Here is a 16,108-nt window from a genome sequence, read left to right as displayed (position 1 = left end):
CCAAAGTCATGAAGGTTTATAACTACATTAAACAAATATAGTTTTGAAGAAACTGGATTATGTGGCTAAGGTAAATGTGTCTTTAAAAACTCTTGAAGAAAAAAAGCCACCAAATATACACTAAATTATATGAAGAAGTGAAAATAGCAAATGCACTTATGAATCATATTTAAAATTCTCAAAAGCTCACAAGCTTCATTGCAATCAGAAAAATCCAGTTTTAAAGTGAGATTCCAGAGCTCCAATAGAAGATTAAAGTCATTACTGAACTGCATCAATAAAATAAAATGATTATGGAAAATTCAATTTAAAGTGATTTACTATGGGAAGGAAGAGAAGGATCTTCCCAAAGTAGATGAAAAGATCATTTATGCATGTGAAGGGGTGGACATCTACAGAACAAAAGCCAAAATCCTTTTAGAAAATCAGAAAGAACCATTGAGTCTTATCAATTATCATGAGAAATAAAGTTCATGACATTTGGTTGAGAGATCTGTTGGCTGAGAAAAACTTTGATAACTTAGGAAAATAAAATCCACACTTCAGAGCAATAATGACTTAGGAAAAATTCAGATTTCATCTTTTAAAAAAGTATCTTTATGTTCTTGATATTCCAAAAGGGGCATTTGGCAGAGACTCAAGAGGTGCCCGAGTCCCCTGGCATGAGGAAGGAGGAGCATTATGTTGGGATGGCTCAAGGATCCAGAATCTTGTGCCTATGAGGGACAGATTCCTCCATCAGGCCAACTCCCTCCTGAACAGCAATTCCTCCAAAGCAGCAAAACGGAGCCTGTCCTGGTGCCCCTCATGCTGGCAGATGCTCAAGACTTTCTTTTGATAACTCTGAGGCATACACATTTTCAGAAATATAGGCCAATAGGAATGATACCACAGATGATCTTGGTCACTTAACTATGCTGAATTCAATCCTCCCACTGGACGGCAGGCAGCTGACCCAGGTTCTGTTCTTCTACTTTATCCTCCTGTCAGAGGTCAGATGTCACAGATGGGTCCCAGGAAACAGTTCCTGAGTAGAGGAACTTCTGTCTTGTCCCCCTCTCTGGAAAGCCAGTATGGACTTCCCCAAGAATCTGATCCATGGAGGGCTGTCCATGGCCCAGCACATCATCCACTGGCAATAAGAAACACTTCTAGACAAGAGCCGGATTTTGTTTTTTGTCTAAAAACTTGAAAACAGAAGTGATAGCCCTTCAGAGTTGATCTCACCTTCTAATGAGCCTATTTCTGAAGATCAGAATCATAGGAAAAATGCATTTTTGCTTTCTCCTAAAGTAATTTTCATATTTTCTCTCAGTATCATTGCTATTAAGTGATCATTCTATGCCTCAAATTGAAGATAGAATTATAATTCTTAAGATACTGTTTTATAACTGTAGATTATTTAAATGTGAATCTTAAAAGTAAATTGTTTCCATTTTATTCTATTTGTAGGTAGGGTAATTACAGTTGTTTTGTTGTTGTTGTTGACAAGTCCGCTAAAACAACCCAGAAACAGAGCAAGAATTTTGCCTTCTAAAATAATTTGGAATATTTTCTCTTTTAGTCTGATTGCTGTTAGTTAAGTGATGTATGAATGTTCAAGTGGAAACAATAAAATTATAATTCACAGGATCGTGTTCTACAAATACACGTTATGTAAATGGGGGTTTTATTAGTAAAGTGCTTCCATTTTATTCAATTTCTACATAAAGTATGTTATTTTTGATATTGCTATTTAACAAGTCTCTTCCATTGATCCAGAAAAACATGACAATTTTGTCTCCTAAAGTATTTTTCAATTTTCTCTTGTTTAGTTTTCTGCTGTAGTTATGTGATTACACGATTGCTCAAATGGAAGCTCAACACACCTATAATTTTTTATTTATTTAAATTTATCTATAGAGCTTATAAACATTAAAAAGGGAATGTCGTTTTCTTCTATCTCTAGATAGTGCGAAGATAGTGCTTCAATTGTTGGTGTTTAATTTAAATCTCCGATAACATGAACTGTAGTTGTAGTTTTACACGAGCAGTTATAACACATAGAGACATTTGAAGCTCAAAGTCCATATCTGTATATCAGGGGCCTAATTTACTTTAGCTAAAGACTAGCATACCTATTAAAACAAATTTTAGTTTAAAGAAAGCTGTCTTAAAATAATTTCCTCTTCTGGATGACTTATAAGAGGCAATCTAGGAAAAAGCTTACATTGTTTTTTTTTTTTTTTTTTTTTGAGGAAGATTAGCCCTGAGCTAACTACTGCCAATGCTCCTCTTTTTGCTGAGGAAGCCTGGCCCTGAGCTAACATCCATGCCCACCTTCCTCCGCTTTATATGTGGGACGCCTACCACAGCATGGCTTTTACCAAGCGGTGCCATGTCTGCACCTAGGATCAGAACCAGCGAACCCCGGACCACCGACAAGCAGAACATGCGAACTTAACTGCTGCGCCACTAGGCTGGCCCCAAAGCTTACACTCTTAATTTTCTTCTGTCAAACATGCTATACATCCTTGGAGATCTGGATTTTCTTTCAGCCTTTGTAAACTTACACCTATTAAAGACAAGCTATACCTTTAAAATAAAGGAAAAATCTGCCCATAATCTACTTTAAAGATTTACAGTGCACACTGACAATTAAGATTAGGATTCCACTAGTTGGTTCTTTGAGAAGATAAACAAATTTGACAAACCCTTAGTGAGACTCACTAAGAAAAAAAGAGAGAAGTCTCAGATAAATAAAATTAGAAATGAAAGAGGAGAAATTACAGCAGATACCACAGAAATACAAAATATTATAAGAGAATATTATGAAAAACTATATGCCAACAAACTGGACAATCTAGAAGAAATGGATAAATTCTTAGACTCCTACAACCTCCCAAAGCTGAATCGAGAAGAAGTAGAGAATCTGAATAGACCAATCACAAATTAAGAGATTGAAACTGTAATCAAAAACCTCCCAAAAAATAAAAGTCAAGGACCAGACAGTTTCTCTGGAGAATTCGACCAAACATTGAAAGAAGATTTATTACCTATCCTTTTCAAACTATTCCAAAAATTGAGGAAAATGGAAAAATTCCTAACGCATTCTACAGGGCCAACATCACCCTGACACCAAAGCCAGACAAGGACAACACAAAGAAGGAAAATTACAGGCTGATATCGCTGACGAACATAGATGCCAAAATCCTCAACAAAATATTGGTAAACTGAATATAGCAATACATTAAAAAGATCATACACCACTATCAAGTGGGATTCATACCAGGGACACAGGGATGGTTCAACATCCACAAATCAATTGATGTGATACACCACATTAACAAAATAAGGGGAAAAACCACATGATATCTCAATAGACACAGAGAAAGCATTTGACAAGATCCAACATCCATTCATGATAAAAAACTCTCAATAAAATGGGTATAGAAGGAAAGTACTTCAACATGATAAAGGCCATACATGACAAACCCACAGCCAACATCATATTCAATGGGGAAAAACTGAAAGCCATCCCTCTGAGAACAAGACTAAGACAAGGGTGCCCACTCTCACCACTCTTATTCAACATGGTACTGGAGGTTTTGGCCAGAGCAATTAGGCAAGAAAAAGAAATAAAAGAAATCCAAATAGGCAATGAAGAAGTGAAACTCTCATTGTTTTCAGATGACATGATTTTATATATAGAAAACTCTAAAGAATCCACTGGAAAACTATTAGAAATAATCAACAACTACAGCACATGCTGGGTACAAAGTCAACTTACAAAAATCAGTGGCATTTCTATACTCTAATAATGAACTAACAGAACAAGAACTCAAGCATACAATCTCATTTACAATAGCAACAAAAAGAATAAAATATCTAGGAATAAATTTAACCAAGGAGGTGAAAGACCTATACAAGGAAAACTGTAAGACAGTACTGAAAGGAATTGATAATGACATAAAGAAATGGATGGATATTCCATGCACATGTATTGGAAGAATAAACATAGCTAAAATCCATACTACCTAAAGCTATCTACAGATTCAGTGTAATCCCAATCAGAATCCCAATGACTTTCCACAGAAATAGAACAAATAATCTTAAAATTCATATGGGTCAACAAAAGACCCCCAATAGCCAAAGCAATCCTAAGACATAAGAACCAAGCTGGTGGTGTTTCAATCTCTGACTTCAAAATATAATACAAAGCTATACTAATCAAAACAGCATGGTACTGGTACAAAAACAAGCACAAAGATCAATGAAACAGAATTGAAAGCCCAGAAATAAAACCACACATCTATGGACTACCAATCTTCAATGAAGGAGCCAAGAACATACGATGGAGAAAGGAATGCCTCTTCAATAAATGGTGCTGGGAAAACTGGACAGCCACATGCAAAAGAATGAAAGTACACCACCATCTTTCTCCATACAGAAAAATAGACTCAAAATGGACCAAAGACTGGAAGATAAGAGCTGAAACCATAAAGCTTCTGGAAAAAAATACAGGCAGGACAATCTTTGACACCAGCCTTAAAAGGATCTTTTTGAATACCATGTCTACTTAGACAAGGGAAACAAAAGAAAAAATAAACAACTGGGACTTCATCAGACTAAAGAGCTTCTGCAACGCAAAGGAAACCAGGATCAAAACGAAAAAACAACCCACCAACTGGAAGAAATATTTGCAAATCATATATCTGCTGGCAAGGGGTTAACCTCCATAATATATAAAGAACTCACACAACTGAACTACAAAAAAAAAAAAAAAAAAAACAACTCAATCAAAAAGTGGGCAGAGGATATAAACAAACATTTTTCCAAAGAAGATATACAGATGGCCAATAGACACATGAAAAGATGCTCAACATCACTAGTCATCATGGAAACGCAAGTCAATATTACACTTAGATATCACCTTATGCCCGCTAGAATGGCTGTAATCACCAAGACAAAAAATAACAAATGTTGGAGAGGTTGTGGAGAACAGGGGACCCCTATAAACTGTCAGTAAGAATGCAAAGTGGTGCAGCCACTATGGAAAACAGTATGGAGATTTCTCAAAAAACTAAAAATAGAAATACCGTAGAACCCAGCTATCCCACTACTGGGTATTTATCCAAAGAACTTGAAATCAACAATACAAAGAGACATACACTCCTATGTTCATTGCAGCATTATTCACAATAGCCAGGCGTGGAAGCAACCCAAATGCCCATCAACTGATGGTTGGATAAAGAAGATGTGGTATATATATACAATGAAATACTACTCAGCCACAAGAAAAGGACAAAATCGTCCCATTCACAACCACATGGATGGACCTTGAGGGTATTATGTTAAGTGAAATAAGCCAGACAGAGAAAGACAAACACCATATGATTTCACTTATTTGTGGAACATAAAATAACTTACAGACAAAGAGAACAGTTTAGTGGTTACCAGGGGGCAAGGAGGGTGGGGAATGGGCACAGTGGTGAAGGGGCAGGTGTATATGGTGTCTGACAAATAATAATGTACAAATGAAATTTCACAATATTATAAACTATTATGACCAAAATAAAAAAAAATTAAAGACCACACACAAAAGATTGAGATTCCACTAGGGAGAGGAATTGTGAAAAGTAGGTCACAAATTTGTTTATACTCAGGTCTCATCTTCACATAAGTCTGCTCTCCTACAGGGGCATCTTTGTCTTCCTTCTGGCAGCTGGTAGTTTGAGTCATTGCAGGTGTCCAACAAATGTTGAGTTAATTAAATTTCAGTTTGAACCCATAGATACTAATTAAACTTAGTTCTTTTTCTTTTTCTTCTCCCCAAAGCCCCTCCTAGTACATAGTTGTATATTCCGATTTAGGTCCTTCTGGTTGTGCTACGTGAGACACTGCCTCAAGCATGGCCTGATGAGTGGTGCCATGTCCGTGCCCAGGATCTGAATCGGTGAAACCCTGGGCTGCCAAAGTGAAGCACACCAACTTAACCACCGGGCCATGGGGCTGGCTCCAAACTTATTTATTTTTTATTTATTTATTTATTTTTTTGAGGAAGATTAGCCTTGAGCTAACATCCGCCAATCCTCCTCTTTTTGCTGAGGAAGACTGGCCCTGAGCTAACATCCGTGCCCATCTTCCTCTGCTTTTTATATGTGGGACGCCTACCACAGCATGGCTTGCCAAGCGGTGCCATGTCCGCACTTGGGATTCGAACTGGCAAATGCCAGCCGCCAAAGCGGAATGTGTGAACTTAACCGCTGCACCACCAGGCTGGTCCCCAAATTTATTTTTTAAATGATGTTTTAAAGCCTAAAAAATACTTACAATTACATTTTTCCCCTACAAGTAAGTTATGAATGCAATAATAGTTTTCTAAGAGTTTAGAATGGATGCTTAAAACTATCCTTTTGAGTGGCTTGATTTTTAAAATTTTCTGTGGCCATGTTATGGATTATTTCAATTCCAATATGATAAAATTTGGGGAAATGCAGAGAAATTTTTTAAAAATCATAATGAAGGTATATATATAGCATGAAAGAATACAGTGGGAGGCAGAACAAAGGGTTAAAAGGGCATACTCTAAAGTCATGCCATCCAGTATAGTAGCCACCAGCCACATGTGGCTATTGAGCACTTGAAATATGTCTAGTATGAACTGAGATGTGCTGTGAGTATAAAATTTTACAATGGATTTCGAAGAAAAACGTGAAATATCTCAATTTTTTATGTTGATTACATGTTGAAACGATATTTTAGATACATTGGGTTGAGTAAAATATTATTAAAATTGATCTCTCCTGTGTGTACATGTCTTACGTGACTATTGGAAAATTTAAAATTATACATATGTGGCTCGCGTTATATTTCTATTGGAAAATGCTGCTTTAGAGTCAATGACCTGAGGGCAAATCTTCCACTAACATATGGTGTAACTTAAGTACTTAACATCACTATGTCTCAGTTTCCTTATCTGCACAATGGGTGTAATGATAATGCTTAACTGGGTTAAAAGCATTTCTTAGACATATTGATATCGGCATGTGTCAGTGATGAGTAACTTAGTAGTGAGGGAACCAGCAGAACGATCAAAGAGTGAGTCAGTTCAGAGAGAGAATAGAATCAGAAGTGGGATATAGTTGAGAAATGGAAGAAGAAGTGGAGCAGCTTATTAAAACAAACAAAAACCATACAGAGCAAGCAGGCAGCTAATTAAGTAACGTTTGAAGTTTTATTTTTCATGGTCATAAAAGCATCAGGTCCATGTCAGTTGATACAGAAGAAATCTGGAGGGAATAGTACCAGATGTTAGACGTGCTGACCATTGGTTGAAAATGAGAACCAATGAATCTAAAACGCAATGCCAATGACATGTCTGTGGTCATTAACTGGAGTCCTTAGGTCACATTCCTTAGCCTTGCTGAGGAAGCAGAAACTGAGTTAAACTGAGGTCAGAGGCAGAGCACAGCAACAAATTCTGGTTTCAGACAGACTACTCCCAGCGATTTTTTTCAAACCATGAGTAAAACGCAGAATGTACAATTTGCCCTTCTTTCATTTTGGAACAAAAACATTTGAATCTGACACCCATTAGGCTGTTGTGAGAATTAAGTGAAATAATACACCTGTAGCGCTTGTATGAATAAATAACGTCTATTATCATTATTATTGTTAATTAGGAATGTTATTATGGGGAAGTAATGAGGAGAAAAAAAAGTTATAGGTTAGATTCACTATACCAAAAATAGAATAATAATTGTGACTCGTGTCAAAATTGGAGTTATTAAAATGTAATCAAATTTAGAGGGAGCAATTCTAAGAAAAAAATTAATGGAGAGATTCACGTTAATTTAAAACATGAAATCACGTTAATTTAAAACATGAAACATGTCAACATTGAGAACCATGAACTAATTTGGAACTGTTTAATACTTCTTGTATATGCTGGTAACAGTGACGGCATAAAATACATTTGCAGGTAGTAGAATTTAAAATTAATGTAAATCCAAAGAGCGGAGATACGGATGGAGAGGAAGAAAATGAATGATTTGCTTGCTGATAAAATGTGACCATCATTAAAGAATGGAGAGGATAAATGAATACTGAATTAACTAGAATGTTAAGGAAAGGAAAAGAGTAATATTGAGACTTGTCAGGCAGAGAGCTAACAGCATTAACTATCAGTGTAGAAGACACTTCGGGAGTGGCTGTTTGGCCTACAGGGAGACCTTCTTCCCTGAGAACCCTCCCCAGGAGACAGGAGCAGGCTCAAGCAGAACCTGAAGGCCCTGGCGTTGATTGGTTCAAAGAGACCGTGACCTAAGTTAAGCCAATAAGATTTTGGGATTTGGAGCTGAGTGATACAGAGACTGGGAGTCAGAGTCATATTAACAGTAGTACTCTAGGGAGAAGGGCTGTGGATTTATTGTCAAGGATCTTAAACTTGCCTTGGTTCCTGGTTCAACAACATTCAACTAATACCTTATGTCAGGTACTGTGTCCTCCTAATACTTCCCTTCCTCACCAACGCCCACTTTTTTGGCTCCAGATAGCCTAATTAAGTTTCTGTTATCTAAAATGAGAAATAAGAATTCAAAACAAATCATTTGAGGTAATATTTATACAGCATCAAATAAAAAATGTATCACCTTGATGTTATCAATAAAATTCTAAATACTAAATGTAAATCCTCTATGAAGTTTATTTCAGTATGAATAATGAAACTCTGTAAATTCCAGGAAAGGTAAATGCAGACATGAGAGAGGTAATAACAGCTAGCAATAAAAAGGAAGAACATGATTTTTCCATTTGGTTTTATGAACAACACTACACGATCCTTATATTTCTCATTTTGTAAGTGCAAGATTGATGGAAACTGTGACACAATTTAGCACAGGTCCATAGGCTGTTGTTCGAGAACTACTGAATTGAACCTTGGAGAACCTGAAATATAGAATTAAAAAAATCTTTTGATTATTCAATAAGCTCATTTTTATAAACAGGGCTTGAGGTCAGGGGAAATTGATTACCTCAAGGTCAGGAGAACAATTTTAGGCAAGGCTGCTTCTAGAACCCTGTCTAATGCTCTTTGGACATAAACACATTGCTAAAGAAATGTTCCCTGACGATTGGAAGTATAATGAATAAAATGATGATAGCCTGTTCATTATAGATGGCTTATTAGTGATGAAAGCTTGCTTTGTCATGTTGTAAATGTTTCGATTGTAACAGTCTAGACATTTCATTAATATTTATTGAAGCATGGGAAATATTAATTTATCCACTTATGAGTCAGTGTGGATATAAAAAAACAAATAAATGAAACTGCCCTCATAATGTGAAATACTGCACCATAATAACAATTTGATGTTCTTGTTTAAGATTTCAAATTGAATGTTGATTAAGTAGCAATATATTATACTAAAATTTTCATCTCACAAACAGTTCATTAGTCTAGAATTTGTGGGTAGGGACATTTGTAATTATTACTCCCATGATTGAAAAGATATTATCTGCTATGCACATGACTTTGGATATAAACAAGAAGCACAAGTTTTACCATTAACATTGGGAGTGGGACACTGCCTGCAGGTCGTCTGTGGGGGCCGGGTTTAGTTCTATACTTCAACTACAGGAAAGTTTCTCCTCTTTTCTTGATATTTTCCCTATAAAATGATGGCAAAATGAAATGAATCTGGATCTTTTGCCACCTTGTTATTTTTATTAATTTTAAAATTTTCATTCCATTTTCTAAGTAAAGGAAAATCAATTTTTTATAATGAATATGTATTATTTTTATAATTTGGAGGAATGAACTTTACTATTATAATAAGTGGAATCAAATCATGATTTTTTCCTCCTGTTGGTAATTTTTGGACCATATATTTAAATTAAGTCTGCTAAGTTCAGGCTTAAAATTAAGTTCTAGAGATCTACTGTACAACTTTGTACCTATAGTTAACAATACTATATTGTACACTTAAAGCTTTTTAAAGAGGATTGATCTCACTTTGTGTTCTTAATCCAATAAAAAAATTAAGCCTATGTCATATACACATATTTCGTTTTCAAAATGAAAATTTAAAACATCACTTTTTTCCTGTTATAAAAGTAATATAGAGACTTCCAGTTCGGGGACAAGATGGAACTGTTGTTCTTCTCCCCATTCCTTCTGCTTAGTACAGCTAAAAACCCTGGATGGTATTATAAAACAAATATAAGGGGACTCTGAAAGGTGGGGAGAAGGCAGATTGGCTAGTTGCCTGGGAAGACACGGCAGTGAGTTCCCCCGGTTTTCTTTTTGCTTCATATTTCTCAGACTGGGTGCTGGAGATACAGGTAACCTGGAAATGCCAGTGGGCTCAGACAAAAAAAGCCTACCGTCTCTAGACAAAGGACCAGCAAAGGTGCAACCTAGCAAGGGAGAAAATATTTAGTTAATAACCACTTGTGCAGAAAAGAGTTAATGTGGGAGGCCTGAGCCTGCTGTCCATAGAAAGTGCTGCTTGCAAGGTTCGCCTTGGCTGGCATCTGGGAACTTCACTGATAAACAGTTCCCCACATTGATATTAAACTTTCCCTCAATGATAAGGGTGTCTCACCAGGCCTAAACTGTTCATGCAAACGATGTAGCTTATGCCGCACACTTGCTTTCTTTCTGGGAGTCTGAAATGGGTGCAAGGCAGTGGATAGCTATATGACCAGGCCCCCATAAAAATCTTGGGCACTGAGTCTCTAATGAGCTTCCTTGGGAAACAACACTTCATACCTGTTGTCACAACTCAGTGATGGAAAAATTAAGCGCAACATGGGCAATTCCGCTGGGAGAGAACTTAGAATCTTGTTCCGGGTTTCCTCTGGACTTTACTCCGTGAAGCTTTTCCCTTTGCTGATTTTGCTTTGTAACCTTTTGCTGTAAACCTTATCTGTGAATACAACTATACTCTGAGTCCTGCGAGTCTTCCTAGTGAATCATTGAACAAGGGAGTGTTCTGGGAGATCCCCAACACATTGCCATACTCCAACCAAATAGCACAAAAAAAGCAGTGGTCCCACTCCCACCTCTGTCAGCAATAGCCCAGGGGGAAGCCTAGACTTTCACCCTGACTAGGCTATAATGAGGTACCCCAACCCTCCTTTCAAGATAGCGTCAGAAAAGTCTGAGTGAGGAGCCAGAACTTTTACCCTCCTCCAATGGTAATGAGTTCCACCCTCTCACATCTCCTATAACGTCAGGGGATGCCCTGTGGAGAGTAGCAATGAGGCACCCCTCTACCTCCCAACCAGGGTGCTATCAGTGGAGGCCTGGTGGAGAACTTGAACTCCCACCCTTGCACAACAGTAATGAGGTGCCCTTTCCTGCCCACATCGGGTGTCAAAGGAGGTCTAATGGGGAACCTGGACTTCTACCACAACCAGGAGGTTACAAGGTGGCATCTCCCTCCCTCCTCTAATGTGGTATTAGAGAAGAAGTGCTGAGACAGAAGATTTAAATAAGATCCAGAGTCTCCAAATATAATACCCAAAATATTCAGGATACAATAGAAAAGTACTCATCATACCAACAATCAGGAAAATCTCAATTTGAATGAGAAAGACAATCAATAGATGCCAACATTGAGATAACACAGATGTTGGAATTATCCGACAAGGATTTTAAAGCAGTCAGCATAAAAATGCTTCAATAAATAATTATGACAATCTTGACAGAATAAACAAAAGTCTCTGCAAAGAAATAGAAGATATAAAGAAAAAACAAATGGGAATTTTAGAACTGGAAAATTAAAATACTCTAAATTAAAAAATCAGTGGATGGGCTCAACTGAAGAATGGAGGGGCTAGAAAATTCAGCAAGCCTGAAGACAGAACAATAGAAATGATCCAATCTGAACAATAAAGAGAAAATAGATTGAAAAAAAATTAAGAGAGTCTCAGGGACTCCTGGGTTATACTAAAAGATCTAATATTTGTGCTATCAAAGTCCCAGAAGGAGAGAAGAAAGAGGGCAGACCCAAAAAAGAATTAAAAAAGTAATATCTGAAAATTTCCCAAATTTGGCAAAAGACATAAATCTACAGATTACAGAAGCTGAACGAACCTCAACAGAATAAACCTAAATAAATCTCCACCAAGACACATTAGAGTGAAATTTCTGAAAACTAAAGGCAAAGAAAAAATCCTGAAAGGAAAAAGAAACAGCAGCTTATAAATCGCAGGAAAAACAAATCGAATGATAGGAGATTTCTCCTCTGAAATTATGGAGGCCAGAAAGAAGTGGCACATTTTTCAGCGTCAAAAGAAAAGAACTGTCAATCCAGTTTCCATATCCAGTGAAAATACCCTTTAGTGGGGCTGGCCCCGTGGCTGAGTGGTTAAGTTCGCGCGCTCCGCTGCAGGCGGCCCAGTGTTTCGTTGGTTCGAATCCTGGGCGCGGACATGGTACTGCTCATCAAACCACGCTGAGGCAGCGTCCCACATGCCACAACTGGAAGGACCCACAACGAAGAATATACAACTATGTACGGGGGGACTTTGGGGAGAAAAAGGAAAAAAATAAAATCTTTAAAAAAAAAAAAAAAAAAAGAAAATACCCTTTAGTAATGAAGGGGAAGTCATGACATTCTGAAATGAAGGAAGCCTGAAAGCATTTGTCACAAACAGACTTATCCTAAGAGAACGGCTAAAAGAATTTCTCTAAACAAAAAGGAAATGATAAAAGGAATCTTAGGATCTTAAGAAGAAGAAAGAAAACTGAAAGAGTAAAAATATGGGTAAATACAATAGACTTTCCTTCTCCTTGAATTTTCTAAATTAGCTTTGATTATTGAAGCAAAAATTATAACATTGTTTGATGTGGTTTTCAATGTATATAGAGGAAACACTTAAGACAATTATAAATGGGAGAGTAAAGGAACTTACACGGAGGTAACGTTTTTATGCTTCACTCGACCTCGTAAAATGCCATCACCAGTAGACTGTGATAAGTTATGTACATATAATCTAACATCTACAGAAACCAGTAAAAAATTTATACAGAGATACACTCGAAAACTCTACAGACAAAACAAAACGGAATTCTAAAATCATGTTCAAGTAACTAACAGAAAGATAGGAAAAAGAAAATAGACAAACGAAAAACAGAAAGAACAAACAGAAAACAATAAAGTGGCCTTCACATATCAAAAATTACTTTACACACAAAATGTCTATTTTATTTGTAAAAGCCAAAAACTGGAACAACCAAAATATGCAGTAGGTGAAAGGTTAGGCAAATTGTGGTAAATCCATACCAGGGAATCATACTCAGCCATAAAAGGGAATGGACTATTCACACACACAACAGCTTCAACAGATTTCAAGGGCCTTATGCTGAGTGCAAAAGGCCAATCTCAAGAGGCATATACCATATGACTCCATTTATATAACATTCTGGAAATGACAAAATCAGAGATGGAAAACAGATTAGTTGCCAAGGGTTAGGAATGGTGAGAGAAACGGGGGTAGGTGTGAGTATAAGGTGATACCTTAGCGGTGGTGGAAGAGTTCCATATCTTGATTGTAGTGGTAGTTACATGAATCTACATGTAATAAAATGTCATAGAACTATACACACACACATTGTACCAATGTCAATGTCCCGGTTTTGATGTTGTACCATCATTATATAAGATGAAATCATTAGAAAAAATTGGGTGAAGGGTACACGTGATCTCTCTTTTTGCAACCTCCTGCAAATCTATAATTTTAAAATATCACAAGTAAACTATATATACATATGTATATGTATCTAAAGTATAGAAAAGATTTGTAAGGATAGACATAAAAATTAACAGTGGTAAGGCTATATTATTTGAATTTTAGAAATGCCTTCATTAATTTAAATAAAAAAGTATGTAAAATTATTGTAAAAAATTCAAACACAGAATAATATAAACAGGATGAAAATTACCTGCTCTATGATGCCATCAAGAGATAATTTCATTCATTTAACAAGTACTTACTGAGTGCATCCTATGGGGTGCCAGGAACTATTAACATTTTGGTGTGTATTTCAGAACTTCCCTGTGCATCCAGAGTCATACACAAATTATAATCATTCACTGATACGTATTACTATATGTATAATATATCTATTGTATTTGCATTATTATTACGTTGGTATTGTGTATTATATTGGTATTTATATTGGCTCTCATTTCTTGGTATTCTAATTTGTTACTCATCTATTCAGCAAATATTTATGAAGCACCAGCTTTAGCCAACATCATGTTAGGCTCTAAGAATATAATGGTGAATAAATCAGGCACGGTCTGTTTCCTCACAAAGCTTACAGTATAGTGACAGACTGTCACTAAACAAATTTTCTGAGAGAAAGACACAATTACAGATTGTGTCAAGTTTAGACAAATGTAAACAATGCTTTGAAATACCCAACTGTGAAAGGAAAGGATAGCAGTTATGATGGCAAGATACCATGGCATGTTTATCATTGATGGAAATGAACCAGTAGAGAGAAAGAGCCAGAGAGAGGGATACTGGATTTATAGAAACGTTCCCAAGAAGGAAGTAGCCAGAGCACAAGTATAAGGGTTGGCTTCAGGTAGAAGGAAATTGTCACATTGAAACAGAAGCAAAGGAAGCAAAGATGAATGCAGATATAACTTAGTTTGCAGATTTAGAGATCTGAATTGGAGGCAATTCCTCTTTGAGATCTATTTTCTTGGCAAAATATGAGACAATGTCATCTGCCAAGAGCAAGGATGTAAATTGGAAGGTCTCAAGTTTGAAGACAGTAGAGGTTTTAAGTAGTCGTTAGGGAAAGAAAGTTGAATAGCGACAGGTAGTAAACTTGCCAGGCTGAGTTAAGGGCCTGTAGAGTCTGTCCTATGGGGCACATTCTAACCATTTTTGGCTCACTGATTGCAGTCAGGAAAAAGGCGAGGGAACAGATATTAGAAGAGGGACACAAAGTGCTATGGTGAACTAAATTTAAAAACAAATAAAGCGGGTTGTTTTTTCAACTGGGAGGAGAGGAAGAAAATGGCCTAAGAGAGAAAAGAGAAGGAAGTAAACAGGTCACGGAAAGATGGAGATAAAAGCAGGGTGGTGGTGGATTTGTGGCCAGGAGTGCAGGAGTGTCCTTTGTCTTCCAGTCCAGGCCTGGTAACAGTGAGATCAGCATCTGATTCTGTGAAAGTGGTTCAAGATTTCTTTTAGTCTTTCAGACCTGACAACCTATCGAAACCCGATGGAGGAATTCTCAGGCATCTTCAGTTGCTGCAGAGAAGCACGAGTGAGGCACAGGTATATTATCCTCCATGTGTTAGAAGAAAGGCCTAGTGAACAACAGGAGGGAGAAGTTTAATTTTTCTCTCTTACTGGCAGTCACGAGCTGCTGTGAGCCCTTTCTTAGGTCCACTTTGTGTTCATTCCTAGTTACCAAGTCTAGTTCCTTTATTCAAATGGTATTTTTCAATCCACTCCAAGTATCTTCTTAACATTATTTTTGATTTCATGAAGGTTTAGCTAAATCGATATGGACTTGAAGGAACTGAGATAGGGGCAAAAGATAACTTAAAATCCTCTGTTAAATGGGTCATTTGTGCAAAATACTCTGCTACTATCATTCTCTGAGAAATACTACTGCTCAACACTTGGCAATTATTAAATCATCTACCCTGTAGTAATATCAAACTTATCGTATTCTTCACACACTGGCTATTCCATTATTAAAAAGAAGCAGCTCCTTATGAATCTTGTTGCTTAGAATTAGTGAAGCCTAAAAAATGCTTTAGTTGACCTTTATTAACAAAAACAAGCTTCTCTAATGACAACAGCAAAAAATATAAAGTGGCCAAGCAGCTGGTTAGCACGTGAACAAAGCAAGGAAGAGATTGGGTTGAAAGAAAACTATAATTCATTCTGGAGTCCAGTTCCTTATCTTTTGACTGTGTCTTTGGCTGGATGGCTAATGTGTGATTCTTGAACAAATTCTTTTAATTTTAGATTTTCCCTTCCTCTTTTATTTGCAGGAAAGAGAGCAACTTTTTACTGAAAATAGATTACATTTTTTAAAATGAGCAGATATTCATGCATTACTAGTGCAATAAAAATTACCAAAAGA

Source organism: Equus przewalskii, chromosome 13 (assembly GCF_037783145.1).
Source record: "Equus przewalskii isolate Varuska chromosome 13, EquPr2, whole genome shotgun sequence".
NCBI classification, from domain to species: Eukaryota; Metazoa; Chordata; class Mammalia; order Perissodactyla; family Equidae; genus Equus; species Equus przewalskii.
The sequence above is the reverse complement of the archived record's forward strand: the minus strand, read 5'-3'. Positions refer to the sequence as shown.